This window comes from Hetaerina americana, unplaced genomic scaffold (assembly GCF_022747635.1).
Source record: "Hetaerina americana unplaced genomic scaffold, ioHetAmer1.1.p SCAF_1, whole genome shotgun sequence".
NCBI classification, from domain to species: Eukaryota; Metazoa; Arthropoda; class Insecta; order Odonata; family Calopterygidae; genus Hetaerina; species Hetaerina americana.
The window spans coordinates 61,253,982-61,273,097 of NW_027286069.1; the positions used below are offsets into that span (position 1 = coordinate 61,253,982).

Here is a 19,116-nt window from a genome sequence, read left to right on the forward strand (position 1 = left end):
ACATTTTTCGATATTCAGGTAATGGTGTATTACCATGTGGTACCGTCACACTGAGTTGTAAATGGAGAATACTATGGAGACGCACGGAAAATTCTCCACGGCGATATCAATCGTGAAAAGCTACATTTCTAAGTAACGGGACCTGATGCTGCGCCGCGATACTGCACGACTGCTGATAGCAAATATCGTTACTGAATTCGTTGCTCAACGTGGAAACTCGTTGAACTCGTGGAAATCAATTCAAGTCCTTATTCTCCCTATGGTTCAGGCCCTTTTCCTGTTTCCCAATGTGATTAAATTCATTCGTGGAAAGTGTTTTTCATCATCCCAAGCAGTGTGTAAAGTTGGAGACGCGATTGGGAAGGACCTATAAAAAATGGCTCTCTGCATATCTCCGACGACGAAAAAAGGATACTGGAAGTGCATTACATCCAATTCCTACTATTTTGATCAGGGCCATCCAAATTTGGAAGCTGAGTAAAGGTATGTTTGGGAAAACAATTATAATCAATCTTAAGCGAATAGATCTCATATATCAATGTAATCTCAGGGAATAAATCTACCAATATTACTAAGCATTACTTAACATTTGCAAAAATAAGAAGTATTTATGTGGCATTGAGAACTAGGAGGAAATTGCGGCATCTAACGAGATGAATAACTTCCTTGGCTTTTGTGTAAAGGAGGAACTCAGCTAGATAGTTGGCTTAGGCTGGTATCACGATGTACTTTTTCTACGAATGTATGAATTTTCCTCCAGATTTCAAGATATCGATCCCACCACTAAGTGCTCTCCCCCAAGAAGGGAAGGACCGTCTTCTTCCTGTCCCCTCTTCGTTCTCCGCGACCTCCTCTCCAACAGTGGCGTATGGATTGTGCCATAAGCTCCTGCCTTCACCCCAAATCTTATTCCATTCTACCCTTCCAAGCTCCCCACCCTTTGTCCTTTTTCCCCATACTCGATCGGCTGTTCCCTCCTTATTTTCTTTCTCTCGTCCTACTCTCTTCTTCCCCCGAAGTGTGTAAGTCCCCTCGCAGCAATTCACAGGCTCCCCCACTCGAGGGAATTCGCCGCCTACTTCGGTCCACCACGCCAACTAGTCGCAGCCCTTGTTGAGGGAGAGCAGTTACCATACGATCCCGAAATCTCCCCGTTTACCGTGCTTGCAGCTCCCGTCTCCATTATCCCGATCTACTTTCTTATTTTCTCTTTTGTACTCTTGCCAATGACCAGGATTCTTAGAAAAAATATGTTAGTTTTTTTTCTTCATAGTTGGGGTATTCCTTATTTAACCATAGAAATCAATCATAGGCGTATGTCATCGATTTACTTTACGAGAAATGTAACGGTCCAATATTTTTATTCTGTTTTGTCGGTGGGTTAAATCTGGGAAAAACGATTTCTTTTGGGGGTCGGGATGGTGTGGTGGCTATCGCACTGCCTACCCGGGTTCGAATCCCGGCATCGGCGGATATTTTCAGTGGTTTCCCGATCCCTCCTTGAGGTGCTTAATGGAGGGCACTTTGAGTGAGTACGCCGTCCGTTGGATGGGACGTTAAGCTGCGGACCCCTTGGCGACTTTCGTTAAGAGTAGGGTAATGCCGACGCCGGGTTTCTCTCCACCCTTCATCCTTTCCTGTCCATCCTTAATGGCGCAAATGACCTTAGCTGTCGGCCGCCTCCCCTAAATACTGTTACTACGATTCCTTCTATTGGTTGAATGATATTTTCCTAATCACTATTCTAATTCCGATCAGAGCAACTGCCAGGCTACAGGCTGCCAATCTACCGGTGTAGTACGGGGTTAGAACTACTCCATTGATATCAGAATCGAGCAAGTGTTTGATATTTCTTTTAAGGAATGCGTTACATGTAATCATGACGCAAAGGGTGACTTCCTTCAAATTCTTGTCATTTATGTGTCATGCATTCTGTAGGTAAATGGAATTTAGTGGCTTTCTCGACTATTTAGTTTTATTGATTCTGGAACTCAAACAGGAAAAAAAATATTTTTCTGTTTTATCGAAACTAAGGTATGTTTTGTAGCGACAATGGAACTGAAAGTTGGTCACTGGTAGCTCGTGCTTTTCTCCCGAATGTGCGGTATTATGAAACATATCGTACCCACCCACCCTCGAGAAGTCAAAGAAGTGGTCGCTGACGGGTGAGCTGTCATGTCTTCATTCCACTTTATGGAACTCAAGAGTTTAAAGGGGAGCCTCATCTTTATTAATTCATCATTTCAGCATGTCGGTAGAAGGTTTGTTTTCTTTATGCATGCTGATCATTCAACATACTATATACATCTAGAAATAACCTGAAGTAGTGTACAGAGGTAGCCCGAGGAAGAGCTGGCTGGAGAGGTAAATAGTGGGAAAATATTCTTCATGAAGCAATTTGAGCAACATTTTTCCCCGTGTAGGTGGGTGTGGTATGTCATTTCACGGGTCATTTCCGTGTTGGTAGCAATGTTCCCAAAATTTAATTAGTTGTGGACTTTCTCCTACCGAAAATGAAAGTGTTCTTACCAAGATCAATCCACTCCCCTTAGTCCTTTTAAGTGAGAACATATATAACAGTTTCAGGGGTAACATGATGAAAATCCTTCGTAATGAAAGAGGATACTTTGCTTTTCCACATAGAATCTATGTAGAAAAGCAAATTGTCTTCTTTCATCGTGAGAAACTACCTTTTACGTTGGTTGACACCCGTATTTAGTTCTTCTTTCTTTTATCTTAGGTTGTGTGCCTTACTGCTTGTGCTATCTCTTTTATAAAACGGATGAGAATGACCACTGTACAGATGAAAACCTTTTTCTTGTGATAGTTCATTTTTCGTTTCCATGGAGAAGTACAGTCGGAAGCTGAGCCCTATCAGTAAAACTTGTTGCAATTTGATGAGCCGTTGCCTCCCCTCTCTCTTTGCTCTATGTTTTTTTTTTAATTTTTCTCATTGTCGTATTTTCGTCAATTGAACTCATTGAAAATGAAACATGGAAAATGCATAATTGCTTTGCATGTCTTTGAAATGAGTTTTATTTTTTTCATGTTTACGATATGAGTTGCCAGATAAAGTAATGATGAATTTTCAATAGCCACTGGTTGGGATAATTTAAAAATGAAATTTTCATTTTATTTGTTTTTAGAAGCGATAACCTGTGTATGAATTTTATCTTCCAACCTCGTTGATTTTCCCAGTAAATTCTATTTTATGCATGCAGGGTTGATTCTTGTCACTGCAAGTGGTGGTTTGGAATATTTTTAACGGCATTTCTTTTGATTCACTGGTCACAAAAAGGCGGAATGCACACCTATGTAATTGACGCCACAGAAAATAAATGTACAGAGACTGGAAGAAAGAGGACCATAATTTTGAAATGCCGAGTTGATATTAATTATCTCTCGTGAGTGTTGCAGTCATGCCGTAGTGATCCCGTTATTTCTGTGATGCTGTTATTCGTAGAAATTTACATTTGTTCCGTTCTCGCGTTCGAATTATTAAGCTGTGAACGAATTCATTCTGTGTAATTATTATGTGAAAGAGTACTAACTAATTTATCTTGTAATTAACATGTTAATAATTTTACCCTTTTGTCTTTCTTTCGCCATATACCTTTTGTAACTGATTCAGAAGTGTGTATCATTTGTTCATGATTTTACTATTCCGAATACGTGTCATGGTTGATAAACTCTTCAACGTTGGCACAGCCAGCTTTCACGTGATTACGAATATTCTGAATTTATACCTCTCACCCCGGAATGATATTCCCGAGCTCGCCGTAGATAGTTTTCCGTGAGTTTTCCGGCTTGTATTTTAATGACAACTCTCAAACCTTGGCTTTTCCTGCTGTTTTGAAAGGTAAATGTGAGAACTGAACTCGTAAAATACAAAGGCGTCCGGAACGAAGCTCCGGAATCCCAAATTGTGTTGTTGTCTCACGTACTGCGGCAAAGAGTGTCCTCCCTTTACGATGGAATGCATCGCGGAGCCGATTTCGAATGCCCTCACCGTGTGATTTCCGCCATGTTTGTCTTTGTCTTGCGTTGGACTGCAATAACTCTTCCCTCCACCTTGACACTCGCGCATCAGTCTGTTGTCGCCCTCCCTGTCGTCATCCCTCACCCCCTGTTCTTCCCAATCCATTACCTGAAACTTTTCTTCAACTCTGACATTCGCTAGATGGAAATTCGCAACGAACGGGTCAGGGAATGAGGGAATCGTAGTCTATTTATTTCATGTAACGGAAGAGGAAAGTTCTTCAGCCGCATCCGTAAAAGGTGGAAGTTACTTTTGGGACTGTGGAGGCACGTTGTCGTAGTCATATCAATCTTGTTTATTTTCTTTCCTCTCTCTTTCTCGTGACGATCCCGCTTTAAAAATAAAGCACCAAATTGTGTCAAGTACATTCTATATCAAGTTAAGAAGTTTTTATTTTGTTGTAATATTCGCTCTTCTATTTGGCTAGGTAGTGACTGTAAAATCTGGCAGACACCCATTGGTTATTATTGTTATTAGTTCATAGTTTCAATGAAAGTGCGTTTTTAAATTCGTGATGCAACCGGTACAATCTCTATTAGAAAAATTGTATGTGACATCGAATGTATGTGACATTTTTGCTTCATAAAGATCAGAAGTCTTCAATCCACAATGTTTTTAATCTATCAGTGAATGTAATTTTTGCCCCCATCGTACTACGGTAGGAGAGATCATGCTAATACAATTAGAGAGATTAAGTGTAGAACAGATAGATTTAAGATGTCATTTTTTCCACGAACGATAGGGATCATAATAACATTGTTCGACCGCGGTTGGGTCATGTTCGGGTAAAATTATTCTGGTGTGTATTCACCCCCTGCCACGCGCCCTGGTGGTGGCTTTCGGGGTATATATTACTAAATAAATATTAAAATGGTCCTGGTCGTTAAAATATGTTTAGTTAAATTATGCTTCAGTGCTCGCATAATGTGGAAATACATGTAATAAAATAAATGTGTAAACCAAAAAGCTGCACGCTTAAAGTCAAAGTCAGAAAGCTTCTGCATTATTTGCATGCTCCGTTTTTTTAGAAATTGGAAATATGAACTTGTAATGCACGAAAAAATTAGCTAATATCCTATCAACCATGGAGTATAACTAATCAAAACTAAAAAAATATCGGAATTAAAGCCGTTACTCCAATTGCTTTGCGATATTATTTCATGTGGAAATAAATTTGTTATAGTGCCTGTTAAAAATCATTAAATATGCAAATTGTTTTATGAATAGACTTGATTCATGAAATCGATCAAATGGTACCGTTTTTTTGTACATAGAAATTAATTACATTAAATGTCAGATATAGGTAATTGTTTACTTTTCCAGTAATTGATATTGGAAACCAAGTATGTTTTTACTACATATTTTAATTAGGTGGCGTTAATTTCGAGTAAAAACGGAAGTAGGTCTATTTAGTGATTCTTGGATGAAATACCTTCGTAAGCTTATTATTTATCAGGTAATTTGGATGCTTAAATATTATCTGGACCCTTCACCGCGCCACACGAACAGTCAAACGTTTAGTTAAAAAATAAGTTCTCCTCCACGAACTGCAAAACTTTCAGTTTATACTCTGAAAAGTGCTTTGTAAACGTAACGCGTACATTGTTTGTCCTTACTAGTATTAGTAATTAGTCAAAGTTATAACTTCTTAAATAAAAGTTCTATATTAAATCAAAATAAAACAAACTTATTAGACATATGACGTGTTTTCTATGACAAGTGTGATGACTATTGATTTGCCAATCTACGAGTACCAGTTCACCTGATAGTGCGAATCCACAGCCAAGAATACCACCTTATACACCGTGAAAATGTTTTAAACACCAATGCTTTAAATAATATGTATTTCCTATTAGACCAATAGCTTATCGGATAAAACTCGTTTCTACGTTTTAATTTTTACATTTTAATTACGTTTCGCATTTCCCTAAATAAACTATCGGTAATTGCTTACTTTTCCAGAAAATAATATTGGAAACCAAAGAATCTTCGTTAATCTCTTCAAGATTAATCGGAGACAAATGCACTACAACGCGACGGCGAGAAAGACTTTTTAAAAATCTAGTTGTATTAATACAGATTTACATCTGTTTCATCATTATCATTTTCCGTAAATGGGTAAACAAGTATTTTAATTGCAGTCAAAACACCGTGGATGATTTTTTTATTAATTGCCTCAGTGAGGTTTGCTTGGCCCCAATGTCGCGCAGACTTGGCCTGGGCTGCACGGGCGGTACAAGCCTCGGCTTTATTTTCTTCTCCCACCCCGAATCCGTTGTCATGAGCACAGACGGTGCATTGCAAATCGATTTAGAGTTCATGTAGTGCTCTCCTTTAGTTTGCACCGTCGGCGTCACGCGATGACCCTTTTTTGCCGTGTTAACGAGCTATTACCCCCAGCTCTTTTCCTCTCAAAGAAATCGTTTCATTTCCATGGGAAACATTCGGGTACTTAACCTATGCATTTCATTTCATTTGGAATATTAAGTTATATGGAAATTAGAAATTGAACTATTTTTTTAATATTGCCCAAACTCTCTGTCCCCTTACTCTCCACCTCTCCTTAAATAGTTGAACGTAATGCTTCCTATATAAACCCACTGGACGCCGTTGCTTAAGGTTTCGAAAACCCATGTCCTCGCGGGGCATTGTTGTTATGTTCCTACATTATGTTTGTCTTTGGTTGCTGATGTTGATTACTATATCACCATGGGCATCGTATGATCCTACACCAGTTTTATGTTCCTAAATAAAAGTTTAACTCATTGCTTTTGAGCAAAATTGTCGCAGATATTTTGACGGCTGATATACGGATTTGTCTAATTATTTTTCGAAATGGATGAATATGGAAAATCATTGGAAATAAATGTTAATTCTTCCCTATAAATTCAAAAATCATAATGAGAGTTGCACTTCAGCTCTGAATATTCTTTTTACCTTCGTCCTCAACACCAATATGTATATATTTAAAGGAAATGCTTGAAAATGTACCTGAAGGTGATACTATGTATTAAAAACCGGGTCGTTCAATGAAATATTAAATGTAACTCACCATCGGTAATGTTTTTGTTACATAAGCCGCAAAGTGCTTACAATTAAGCTGGCAAATAAAATTGTTTCCCTTGCCAAAATTTAATTTTTTTCTTTATCTTTCATAGGTGTATAGCTGCTCACAAAAATCGTTGTGACAACGATTTTGTCTATCACTGAGTGGGGAAAGTGTCTTTCCGCTGGTGTTGTGTTCTTTGGGAGGAGATTCTACGAGGGGGGACCATCTGCACACAACGGTACACATTCGTCCCGAAAGAAGCATTTCATCCGAAACGGTGTCCCACAGTGAACCTTGAAAAGTAAGTTATTCTTAATTTTATTTTAAATCACTGTTTAGGTTACCTGTATTCCATTGTGTGCAATGTTTCATTTCAATGGTTTGACTGTGAACAGTTGAATATTAAGGAGTGGAATCCCTTGTATTTCCCCGTGGTATCCCGTGTACTTTCGTAAATGATTTTGACTCGTTCCCGGAGCGACATAGTTAATGTATCATACTACGCCAGAATTTTTCCATTAGCTAGGCGTTGAACTTGAATGTACTTTTATTGCTTGGTTGATCTCTACAACGCATATCCACCCTTCACCTCTAGAATTTTTATTCAGGCAACCAGCTCGGCCATTTCCCTCAATTGAGATGGCGTCCCGTAAAGACTGGTGTAATAGACGTCCCACAACGAGAAAAGATGGCGCCTTTCGGGGGCATTACTCTTCCGTTTTACTTTTCCCAAACACCCAAACCGCTCCCCAAAAATATGGACGATGTGTCGCGGTGGTTGGCGTTAATATTTATCGCACCCCCGTCGTCCCCGTGAGCATTATGCATACCAATCTGAAGAACTGAACGTCTTTAAAAATGATACATCCGGGAGCGGAGCCGGGCTCAACCAAGGCATGCAGGTATCAGCAAAGGTATCACTTATCCTCTTTTCTCTCTCTCTTTTTCTTGGCCCTACGCATTTTGATCTTCTTCTTCCGGAGGAAAATAGATCGGTTTGTATCGCGTTCCTTGCTACTACTGCTTTAAAGAGCTTATCCGTTTAGGGTGTTATGTCGCGACCCTTGGATTGTCAGCATAAAAGTCGGACGATAATAATTGATGTTCATCTCACACGTGAATAGTTGACTATAGTGATTAGTTATTAAAGGTTCCACGGAAAGGGTCTACTTAAACTCACCAGGAGTGTCGTATCTTATTCATTTTCGGTGATTCCTTAGCTCCTTAGCCGCGATGGAAGCGCAGTAAATTCTCTTTAAATGGAATCAATTTGGATAAAATGGATGATTTTAGGTTTTTTCATGCCTTGTACAAATTTACAAAGCATTGCTAGGCATTTTTTTTTTAAATTTAACGACTAAACTTTTATAGAGTGAATTTATTTTATCAAAATTTCCCCCAAACAAAATGCCCCTTCTGGTCCTTTAACCGTTCTGGTCCATTTTCCAGATTGAAACATTTAAATATGACCGAAAAATAATGAAACTCTCCTGCAAAGGCATCCGAATTAAAGTGAAAGAAATTATGTCGGTGTAATAATAAAAAGTCTAGTCTCAATTTGCCTTCAGCAATGCATCATTGATCGGAAAAATTATTTCGCTCCCTGTATTGCATTGTAACATGCCAGTTGCAGTTCGTAGTTACTTTAGTTACTGTTAAGTATTCAAATTTATTAAATAATGTGTATTAAACTCTGACTTTACCTTATTATATAGTTATTAATATAACTACTGAAGTGGAATTTACATTGTGATAAAAATAATTAATTAGACAAGTATATAGTTCACCCTTGACAGAAATACATCCTGCTAATTTTTTCAGAGATTTATGGGCTAGCAGAATTTTTTCAGGAAACAGATGAAACAAAAAAAGAAATTTCACGGTATAAAAAGTCAATTTATTACTAATCTGAGAATGGTGGAACCTTCTTTGTATGCATATCTATTTCAGCCAAGTGAGAATATTTCTTTCGGTATATTGACAATTTTAGAAATCCCCAGGAAGAGTTTAAACATGATTACGTTGTGAAATAAAGATTTTATTTCCTTTAAGAAGACCCGTTCCAATAAAATGTGAATATTGTTTGATTTCATGCATTAGTCATTATATAACTGTAACTACGAGTACGAACTGTACTACTAAAAAATGCATTCCAAGGAAAATAGGTTTTAGATAATTCCCTTTACCAAAATAAAATGTAGATTTATATTTTACCATGAAAACATTGAGATCATTGAAATTACTTGTGCGGCTTCATTAGTTAATGTACATTGGTTTAAATTTTGTAGTAGGAGTTGAGAATTTGGGTCATGAAAATCAAGAAAATTTAAATCGCCATGAACGTTGTACAACGAATTTTTTTATTCTTTTGTTCTCCGCGTTCATACGGATTATACCACAATGTATCGGTGTGGGTGTACACATTCCGGATGAATTTAGCAAAACAAAACCTATCAAATTAAGCCTTAATACATTAACAAATATTGGAGAGTGCCTTTTATTGCAAATTCCTATAAATTGTTTCAGTTAATTTTGCATAATAGTACGTACCAGGTCCACGGGGTATTATATTTAATCTCCTTTAATATATGCCAACCTCCCTAGTTTCACTTTGACAATTAGAAATTGGATTTTTAGTGTATGCATGTAAATTGTGAATTAATCTTTAGAAAACATGACTTATGCTAGCTAAAAAATTTTATTTTAACATCCTTAATTTATGCATGAATAATTAATGTACGTTTTTATTAAAACTTGTGACAATATACACCGAATTATTTGCGTTAAGAAGTGTTAAGATGCATGCCAGTCCACCGTTGCCTCTGGCAAAACCTCCTTCTTTTGTAAATCTGGCGTTTCATTTCCTACGTTTTCTTTTGGTAGATTAAGCATAAAGAACTCTTGCTCGAAATCTATTGGGCGTGGAAACGATTACCTAGCAAGAGCGTGATTAAAAACCGTAGACCCCGTAAATAGGTTCCAGAAGTAAAAATAAATGCTTTTTTCTCTCACACATTAGTGGGAGCTCGATTTAAGAACCTTTCTGGACACTATCGCACATTTCAGTTATCCACATAGTTAAGCGTGTATGAATGTAAGCATTTTAACTGCACAGAATTTGGATTCAAATTTATCTCTCTTTTTAAATGACTGCAATTTGTGTAATATAGGAAATCATCCCAGTCATTCTCTTTGCGTCCTTAGTAAACCCATTCATTTTCTGTTTTTGTATTTCTCATTATCTTGCGATTTCTTTGTGTGTATTTGTCCTTTGTATGTGTACATGTGTGCATTATTATGTATCCGCGCACACATACATATATATGTGTATTTGTGTGAACACAGCAATCAACCCGAAGGTCAGTTTGGTTGTACGAGGTCGTAGGTCATAATACAGTTGATTCAGTACCAAACCCAATGCAGTGTGAAATTCAAACATCCGAGTAGGGGGCTAGTTCCTTTCTTTTTGCCGGCAATGGTTTCCCAGAAAGATCTGATACCCGAAAAATTACATAGCTTGAGTGGACATAAGGGCGCCCAGAGATGCTGCCCGGCAATCGAACCCGGGTCCTCCGATCATTAGACTGACGCTCTTCCGACGGATTATTTCGTCCCACTATGTATAATGTGTGTAAAGCCAACATCCTACTCTACAACGCGCCCCCCTCCATCCCCGTATACTTCCTTGCATCCTACATTCCGTTTAACATCCCTATCCTATTTCTGCCCCTTCCTCGATTTTCTAACCTTCTCCCCTCTATCACAGTCTTCAATAACTCTTTGCGGAATTCGCTCAGCAATCCCCTATCGTCCTCGGCCATAGATAGCAAGCACCTCAAAATTCATTTTCGTTTCTGTTCACTCAGTCTTCTTCATCCTTCACCACACCCACATTCCAAAAACCTACAATACACTCCTTCCATCCTGATACAATTGCCATATTTTCTCACCTTACGTAACTGCGCTCCATATTAAAGTTTTTAGAAGCCTTTCCTTAAATTCCTTACTCAGCGTCCTTCTCATCAATTCCCTCCTCATATTGTAAGCTTCTTTGCCTAACTAAATTCTCCTTTTGTCCTCACTCTTTTGACGATTTTGGTCCAAAACAATTCCGAGAAACGTAAACTGTTCTACCTGCTCTAGATTGTGCCCTCCTATTTTAACTTTCAACTTAGCCTTTCAATTTCTGGAAAACCGAAAAACCTTTCTTTTATTTATATTTATTTTCATCGTGTATCTATAGCACTGACTTTTCAGTTCATTGAACAATGCTTGCAACCCCTTGCCTTACTCACAAACTAAGGCTTGGTAATCAGCAAATCTAAATGATTTTATAAAGCCCCCACCGACTTAATTCCTATCTCCAGTTGTACCCATGCCTTGAATCATTTCCTTCACATATGCGTTGAAGAGCACAGGTGATAATGGGCAACCCTGGCTTACTCCTCTTCCTAACACTTCCCATCCGGACTTCCTCCACAGCAGGCTGAGGCATGTACAGGTTACGGAGTAGTCTCCTATCCCTCCAATCTATTCCTATTTTCTGCAATATACTCATTAGTTTGTCCCAATTCACTCCATGAAACGCCTTTTCGAATTCTACGTAACAGGTAAATACATTCTGATTCTATTCTGTATATTCCTCTCTATTGCTGATCTCATGACTACAATAGAGTCACGCGTCCGTCTCCCCTTCCTGACCCATAACTGATCATCTCCTTAGTAATATTAGGTCTGATTTTTATCCTCTAGTTGATAATCCTGAGAACCACTTTAGCTGCATGGGAAATCAGAATTATTGTTCTTTAGTCTTCACATGATGTAGCCTTTATCTTTTCCGGAATAGGAGCTAACACTGATCTCGCAAAGTCTTCTAGCCAGATTCCTTCCTCATAAATGCTATGAATTAGTCCGTAAACTCTTACTCCAACATTTTCCTAAACCTTTAAGTTGCAGTTTATCACTCCCACGGCCTTATTACATTTCATTTCCCTTAATGCCCTTTCTTTCTCTCGAGTAAACCTGGACCTAAGCTATCTTCATCTACGTCATGTTCTCTTTCTTTGTCTAACCTTGCTGGCCTAAGTCTATGCCATACAGTTCTTGGTTCATTCCTTCTATCTCTTTTGGATAGTTTCTCTTTCTATTATTTTTTACCTGACTTGTTTCTAACTGCTGACACAGATTTTCCTTTTGTATAGTGTACTAATTTTACCCTTCCTCTGCAAGCTTTCCGTATAGTCGCACTGCGTCTTTTACCACGCTTCTTTTGCTCTCTTTTTTACCCGTCTCAATTCATTATTTAACTCTTTTTACTTCCTTCTGTATAACTCTGTGAAAACATTCTTCATATCTTTCTCTCGTCTATATTTCTAATCATCTCATCCGTGATGCATGGTTTTCTTGTCCTTTGCACATTAACAGTTCTGATTGTTTCATTTGCGGCTTTCGATATGGCTTTTTTATAAATTTCCATTTTTCCTTGATAGTACTCCTCAATATTAGCTCCTTTCCCTCGCTCATGATTTTCTCTACAGCCTGCTGAAAATCATTCCATGTTAATCAAGTTAATGCTTCTACATTTCACTTCCCAACCCGCCTCCCCTTCTTTATATTTTGAAAGGACGCTACATAGCTACTAATTTGTGATCTGAGTATGCGTCCGCTCCATGCCAGCGGTGGGAATTGATCGCGCTGTTCCTTAATCTGTGCATAACCATAGTATTATTTAAATTAAACCTTTCTGAGTCATCTGGAATTTTCCATGTACATTTAGACATTTTGCGGTGCCCAAGCCACGGGTTGGTGATGATTTACCCCAATCTCTCGCAAAACTCAACTGCTTTCTCCCCGCGGTCAATCCTCCTACCTAAACTGTAATCCCACACTTCATCGCCACCCCTTCCTTCGACTACTGTAGCATTCCAATCCCCCAACCCTATCAAATAATTCCCTGCAGGAACAGACGCGATTATCTGCACTACTCTAACTGATCGTATACTATGTCGACTTCTTTCTCCTTATGATTGCTTGGTGGCATGTATACCTGAACAATGACTAAGTTCGTCGGTTCTGATTTTACTTCAAATAGTAAAATTCTATCCGTTGCTTGCTCTATGTAACTACGCTTCTTTTTAACTTTTTATTCAATATTTTTCCAACTCTTCTTTTTTGCTTGTCTCGTCCCCACCGCTGTATATTACTTTATGACTATCAATCCAGTGATCCCCGCCATCCTTCCATCTCACCTCATATAAATCTAAAATATTTAGATTTTCTCTTTCTATCTCACGCTTTATATTGTCTAATTTCCCTTTCCTCAACATTGTTGTTTCATTCAAGGTTCCTATTCTAACTATTTCGGTCTTATTCTGCGTCTTCTATGCTCCTGCTTTCGGTTTTTGTGCTGGAGTTTCGTGAGATGACGACCGAGATGGCGGGGGCCTTGTCTCTCCCGCTGCCAGGGATGGCACATGGCCGTTTGGGCCGAGTCCCCTACTTGTCAGGACTAATTTACTCTTGCTGTCCATCATGAAAATCTTGGAATTAATAGCACTAGACACAAGATAACAAATTGCCGGCCAGACGAGGAAACTGTCCCTACAAATATGTAACGTAATTATAATGAAACATTGAAAAGAGTGAAAGAAGGGTAAACTGAACATTATATTTATACTTGCCATGTCTGTGTGAAATGGTAAATGCTTTTTTCGTCACATGAAATTCTACCATTGAATAATTCATTTAGTGCTCAATTTTACATCTAAAGTTCTTCACAGTATATTTTAAATAAATTTATATATTTAAATATATTTATGTATGAAAATATATTTTTGTATTTAAATAAATAAATGCTGAAATTTGCTCTTTAACGGTGATTTAATTTTTTCATCAACAAGATCAAATTCTAGAGTAAGTGTGGTTTCTAGGCGGGTATTCAGAAATAGTTGTATTATTTATCTTGAAGCCGCATTTAAACTTAGTACATCGAAATGCGATGTCTTAAAATCCATCATAGGTATCTTTGGTAGTAACCATTCCCCCTGTAGATATTCCACTGTGCTACTGCTCCAGTGGTGTCAATGTCTCTGTCTCACTCCATGGGACCCGGTGCTCATTCCGGTGGGATTTCTCCCCTCTGAGGAGATCGAACTAGAGCCCTTACGCAGTTGAAAAGCGAAGTGTCGCCCACCGCTTCCTCATTGTTTGCGTTCAAAGGAGAGAAGTAATGAAATACGCTTCCGGGTAAACCCTCGAATAAAAAGGCTTGTGGGGACGCAGTGTGCGGGTTATGTGGCGAAGGAGCACGAGAGAATGAGGCTTTTGGGATTACTAAGGAAGGGTTTTAGGGTGCGCTGGAATATGGGCAAGGGAACGGGAGAGAGGCAGGAGGAGGGTGAGGGTTATGGAAGTTGGATGTAGACAGAGATAGACGGTCCTTCTTTCGTGGGCGAGGCTTAAGCCATAATAGTCCCTTCGTCCGGCTGGCTCTCACACACACAGACATTCACTGGCACCGTTTTTGAAACTCGTTTAATATACGCTTCCATTTTTTGTGCAAGACAAAGGGAAAGAGGGGGAGAAAATCGTTTTGCGTGAAGTTTGTGTCTTTGTGCTCGTGCGTGGAGGATGTTGGCGCCGTGCCTCCCTCGGCGTGTGTAATTTTGCGTAATGGCGTTCGGTGGTGGTTTGGCGAGGGGGTTGGGGAGCGGTTACTCCGCCTCGCTCCAACTGGTTGAAGACACCGCTCCCCCCTCTATCTCACGCACACGTACCCACACACTCACCCCTTCACTTTCCGTTTTGCGGGTCCCCGCGAATCTTCTTCCACCAGCACATCTCCTGAACCAAGACCAGTAGCCGAATTCCCTTTCCCTCATATTCCCCGCACCTCCCCCCCCCCAATCGCCGCTGGACAGACCACTGTGATTTTAAGGGGATGCGTCCCTCCCTTGTCCAATCTCCGACTGCTGCTGATGCGATAACGATGAACCTTTGCCTCCATTGAAATCGGTTCTTCATCTCGTCTCGCCTGAGTGACTACCTCCCTCTCTCGCGTGTGCAGGCTTCTAAACAAAACGCACGCATACGCATTACCTAATGATCGAATTGAAGCGGCTGCCCGACCCTTCCATCCCCAAACCCTCTCTTCATTTGTCCACCGATCCTAACCGCGTCATTTTCTCAATCTCTCTCCCTGTCCTTTTTCCTCCATTCTCTTCGCTCAATGTTTGGTTCAGGCGACTGATATTGTGCTCCAATATTCGTTCCGTCGTTCTCGTCTTCCTTTATTTTTTTGCTATCGTCATTTTTTTACTCTGCCCGTTCTTGTTCCATCAATGTCCCCACCGTCCGCTTGTTTAGAAATAAAGCCTTCATATCGGCTTGCTTACTGTATGTTGATGCAGACCCTTTCACTTTCGGACATATTTTGATGGCACCCTCCTGATCTTTGCATTATTTGTTGTGAACGCATTTGGAAAAAACTCATCCCTTCCTGACCCTATTATCGGACCTGTTTAATGGTTTCAAAGCTATCAGTTGTCACATATTGATTGAAATCTCTGTCCCGGGACAAAATGGGAAGATATTGATCCTTTCGCGATCAGTGAGTATAATAGAGCATAACCTGCCCAAAGGTTGAACTTCCTTGGTATCGTTTTTTACTGATAACGTACGTTGCCTTTAAATGACTGAAAACTAATTTCTCTCATTGATTTATTAATAGCTTCTTCTTCATGTGCTATTATTCTATCGATTACCTAAATATACACACCAAAGGCATGTATTTTGTAAGCGTAAATGATACCTCGCCTCTGCTTCGGCTGCTTAATTAGTAGGTATTATGCAGAAATTTTGGTGAAAGGACGATTTGGTAATTGAAAATATATTAGTTCTCTCGCCTACAATTTTAATTTTATATCTAAAGTGACGTGAAATTCAATTTGTAATGGCAATTTGAATTTGCAATTGCAAATTCAGTGTCATCATGTGTATATTTTCACTCCTTATTTGGTTGTTAAACTTTGCGCTAATATTTCAAAAGTTATGAGAGATATAGCTAACAGATATCTATTGTTCGAATTGCATGTCATTTTGGTGTTACTTGATAACTAAGCAAGCGTGCACAAATTGCCAGACTATATTCGGAGTTTCACGTTGCACTGGTTAATTTTCCTGAAAGCAATACCGAGCGGGATGTCGTGCGTGGCAACTGGTTAATTACAACGCGTAGTTTAATCTGTGTCTGGCAATCGCATTAGCTGATCTCGTGGCGCACTGGTTCGGAAACTGATCATCCTGGACAATCCTCCCAATCGACGTGCTCAGGCCAATACGTTCTCTTCCTTCCGCTTTGCTGGTTAAAATTCCCATTATCTGATCACTAGTATTAGAATGTGCCTCTATTGTTATTGATTTAAAATATCAAAGTTCTTATATATTTCGCGTCTCGAAACTTACTTGACATTAAATGAAAGCAGCTTCAAAGAGATTTACCCTGGGGGCGGTTTTCCACCGTTGTGGCCTTGTTATTGGAAGGTCTGAGCAACGGTAAGGGAGAGGAGGAAGCGAAAAGTAATTTTTAGTTTTGGATTGGCTGGATATCATCAGATATCTCTCCAGCGTACATCTTGAACGGCCTCATCGACGGAGAGCGTATGTGATTTAAGTGTATGAAATCGTTCAATGCCGCGAAATAAATCTGCTCTTCGCGAAGTCTGGGGCCAGAGGTAAGTGCGCTAGTCAGCCTTCCTCATCAGTAAAATGTAATTTTTTTGTCATGAAGTAACTTTACCAGGTAATAATATGGAGTGAAATATAATGCAGTAACGCTCGAATTTTTATTAATATCTGTAGGAAGTTCTCTAGGTTCAGTGGCCCTATTCTTATAACCTCACGGGTGGACACATTTCCGGTAATTAAAATATTAATGGAGAATTGCAAACACTGCACAACAGAAAAGGACATGCATTAAATGGCTTCACAGGTCCAAAATTGACCGTAACGGATGCCCTGATGGTCAAAACTTTTCCGTTTTAATCCTCTCCGGTGAATTTCTCTTCGCAAGAGCCTCTTGTGACGATGAATCATCGTCACTGGTTGTTAGTTTCCTTTTTATTCAAACGAAGGTTTCCCATTCTGGGTTTTCCCTCCGTTGCACTCCCGTTGTTCCTACGTTTACCGGTCTCTTTTTCCATAATTTCATCTCCCTTTCCGCCTCCCTTTGTGGGATCTCGGTCTTCCAACCAAGCGATTTTTCTCCTCCCGGAACCGAGTCGAGAGCGAGGTGGTTAAAAGAGATTATATTCATCTCATCTTTCTCCCTTTTCTCTTGCCCCCAAGATTTTTAACACTTCTCTAGGATCAGAAGGGGAGGTTTACCGTTGGGATGGGAGTAAAATCCGATTTCACAGGTCATCTAATCAATGAAAATCTTGTTTTCTATCTTTTGTCCTCGGCCTTCACGCCGGAAAAAATAAATAATGGAAGGTCTGCCCACGTGGTCGGTTAGGTACGTTACGGTGTGCTGGTCGAATGGGCTCCGTAAGCGGCGCTTATTGATGGGTTAGACGCGTTGTTATATATCTGTGAAATCCTGGGTTCCGCAAATGAGATTCGATAGTGCATTGGTAGGCACATCGTCGAGAACTTCCTCGCCGGGGGAAGGTGGGCGAGCGGATAGGAGCAAGACTGGTAGGGACGAGGGAGATGGGGCCCTGAGAATGGAATGAGATTTATATCGGGTGCGTCCAAAGTGTTTTCGAAATCACCGTGCTCATCGATTTTGCTTTGATCGTTTTTCAAATCAAGTTATTAGTTCGCTGAAATTCGTTTAATGCCTTGCGAGGTCCCCTCATATATATCTTCGTTCCATGAATCATTAAAATAATAATCTATTCATTTTTGACGTTTTTCAAATTTTAGGTTTTATTTTGGCGGTTATAACTCTCCTCGACGAATTCAAAGTCATAGCTAATGGAATTTATTTTAGGTACCATTTGAGTGTTTAATTTGTATTCGTAAATGCCGCGTTAACTGTGTACTAGTAGTAACAAAATTTTTTTGCTCCGCTCAATTTTTTTAGGATAATATTTTCTCAGCTGCATTCTGGCTTTCTAAGATACTATATACTACCTTGATCAAAAATTTCCCGGAATTTATTCAGAAAATTAAAAATACAAGTTTATTCATCTAAATCTATATTGTCCCCTTCAAAGTAATCCCCATCGACTGCAACACACTTATGCCAGCGTTTGATCCAATCCTCGAAACATTTTTTATATTCGGTTTTCGGTATGTCCATCAGTGCTTCCTGCGATTTTTCCATTACTTCCTCTCGGCTGCTCAAACGCGTTCCCCGTAATGGTTTTTTAACTCGATTGAACAGAAAGAAGTCACAGGGAGCCAAATCAGGTGAATTCGGTGGCTGTTGGATGGTATTTGTTGCATTTTTCGTCAAAAAATTACGAATAATGATAGCACTGTGCGACGGTGCGTTATCATGGTGCAAAATCCACGAGTTTTCTGCCCACATTTCTGGTCTCTTTCGGCGAATTGCTTCACGCAAACGCCCAAATAATACTCTTTGTTTACTGTCTGGCCTTCTGGCAAAAATTCATGATGCACTACACCGTTGTAATCCATGAAAACCGTCAGCATTGCCTTCTTTTTTGACTGAAAACGACGTGGTTTTTTTGGTCTCGGCTCATTTGGTGAACGCCATTCACTTGCCTGATGTCTGGATTGCGTGTCGTACTCATAAACCCACGTCTCGTCTCCAGTAATGATCCTTTTGATGAATGTGGGATCGGATTCAGCCTCGCAAATCATGTCTTTTGCGACGTCAACACGGTCTCTTTTTTGGATGAAATTGAGGTCTTTTGGCACCAACTTTGCTGCTACACGACGGAAACCCAAATCATTAACCACAATGTCTTGGGCGGATCCATAGGCAATGTTCAAGTCCTCCGCTACTTCTCTGATGGTTAATTTGCGGTTATTGACCAACATTTCTTTTACTTTATCA

At 39.5% G+C, this 19,116-nt stretch overlaps 1 long non-coding RNA gene across 2 annotated transcripts in view; it reads left to right on the forward strand.

Moving 5' to 3' along the window:
* Window positions 1-19,116, forward strand: part of LOC139692328 (uncharacterized) — a 202,642-nt gene that overhangs the window by 70,940 nt on the left and 112,586 nt on the right. For both annotated transcript variants that reach the window (XR_011701736.1, XR_011701737.1), the window contains exon 2: window positions 7,198-7,389. This is a non-coding gene — a long non-coding RNA (uncharacterized lncRNA). The remainder of the gene's footprint in view (window positions 1-7,197; window positions 7,390-19,116) is intronic.